Below are 1,952 nucleotides of genomic sequence, written 5' to 3'. Positions count from 1 at the left end.
CTTGCAACACTATAGATGGTTTTCTGTGTGGCTATGGCTGTGTCTCAATTCAGGGTCTGCATCCTTCGAAGGACCCAGCCCACCCGGCCGACGTGGGCTGCGTCCTCCGTCGGCCGGGTAGACCGGATGTTAACGGCTGTGAATTTGAACAGGCCTAGCCTTCATGAACTCCCTCGGCGAACGTTCCGTCGCCTAGCAACCGTGGAACCGCTGGGCAGAAGGAACCTTAAACGATGGAGCTCGACGTTTTATTTAGCTTTTTAACCCCCAGAAACCCAAATTTAGAAAACGACTGCAAAATATTTTTAACCTTTCACATGTTGTTCTAGGAGGCCAGATAAACGGGCCTATTTACACATTTTAACAGCCAATAGTGTTGCAGAACTGAATAGGACCTATTAGCAATGTAAATGTGGTTTTAAAAAGAAAAAAAATGGGGAAGGTTTATTTTTGTAGACTTAAATCTGATGTTGTGATACTACAACCGTGGGTCTCTGGGGGTTAATCATTTCCTTGACTGTTGGAGAGCTAATTCAGAGAAAATACTTTAGACTAGCTGAGCAAAGATGTGATAATAGTTTTTAATACTTTCTAAGGGTCTTAATTTGACCAAAACCGATTTATCACCTTTTAAGACTTTTCAAGACCCAGCGGATACCCTCTAGTAAACAATTCTCATTTGTAAACCAAAATAAAATTCAAGAGTTTAATGCAGAACTGATTTTATTTAGATATTTATTTTATATGTACATGTTTAATCTTCCTTAACCATTTTTTTCTAGCAAAGTAAAAAGCTGTCAAAGTTCTTCCTTCTCTCCTGTGCTCTCTGCTGCTCTGCAGCCTCATGTCCTCCCAGATCAGCTCCAGAAGCTCATCGCTGGCACCTTCCCCTGGATGCCCATTTTCTCCAGAATAGTCTTAACAAACATGTAAGAAAAGAAACAGGAAGAGAAAAGAGGACAACGGGTTATTCCTTTCATGTTTTCGCAGAAAAAAATATACTCAAACGAGTTTTTAAAATATGAGATGTTATTGTACCTCCATGCCACAGCCGCCGAATACTTTGCTCCGGTGATCATGTGGTCCATCTCCGCCCTAAGCTTAATAAATTCCCTGGTTTTCTCTTTTGGTCCTAAAATACAAACTTCTATTAAAATCAGGGGGAAACGTAGTGGGAGAAGTACGACACCGAGCGCGGCCGAACATACGAGCCGAGACCGCAATACAAGCACTTTTACTGTAACATTTCTAACTAAAATAACGTTCATGTATCACAAAAAGTCCTTAAACTGACAGTTTTCAAGTTTATACTTACATTTATATGCGCAATCCTCTCCGACAGCTCCCGCTTCACTGTCCGCCATTGTTTTTAAGTTTTTCTGCCGGCCGGCCCGCAAGGCATCTTGGGAAATGCTACCTATTGAAGGATACACCCGACCCATCCTTCATTCAGGCGAAAAGAAGGCCGCATTCGTCGACCGCATTTGAAGGAGTCTTCGAATTGGGACAGGCCGAGTCGCGGCGCTGTGACGTAACCGGCCGACGAATCCGGCCGAGGTAGGATGCAGACCCTGAATTGAGACACAGCCTATGTGTGTTTATGATTTCAAGGAAAAGTCAGTGATTGTTCATATGTTTATTGTATATGTTTGATGTATATTAATGATTGTTTCAGGTGTTGTTGAGGTGTTGTGCACGCATGTGTATCTGCTAGTGTTGAAGGTGTTTTAGAGAACAATAGGTACGCATGACCACTTCCTTCATAGCACCCTCAATAAAAAGATTAGCTCCTTCAGAGCACCTGCAGAAAAACATTTCTGGAGCCGCCACTGCTCTTGGCTAACTCAAACTGAAAAATGTAATCTCAGCTCTTGTTAAGTAATGTTGATTTGATGCTTTTCTGCTCTAAATTCACAGGATTAGGGTTAGGGTTAGTTACAGGACAAAAATAA

General features: G+C 42.2%; 1 long non-coding RNA gene across 1 annotated transcript; it reads right to left on the bottom strand.

The window, feature by feature from the left end:
• Positions 1–765: 765 nt before the first annotated feature.
• LOC139063811 (uncharacterized) lies at positions 766–1,451 on the bottom strand. Its single transcript, XR_011517148.1, has 3 exons — positions 1,316–1,451; positions 1,039–1,132; positions 766–917 (listed from the first exon to the last, which is right to left on the bottom strand). It is a non-coding gene; the product is annotated as an uncharacterized lncRNA (long non-coding RNA).
• Positions 1,452–1,952: the final 501 nt, after the last annotated feature.

The sequence above is a fragment of the Nothobranchius furzeri genome, chromosome 18 (assembly GCF_043380555.1).
Source record: "Nothobranchius furzeri strain GRZ-AD chromosome 18, NfurGRZ-RIMD1, whole genome shotgun sequence".
Taxonomy (NCBI): domain Eukaryota; kingdom Metazoa; phylum Chordata; class Actinopteri; order Cyprinodontiformes; family Nothobranchiidae; genus Nothobranchius; species Nothobranchius furzeri.
This window is presented reverse-complemented; position numbering and strand designations above follow the sequence as displayed.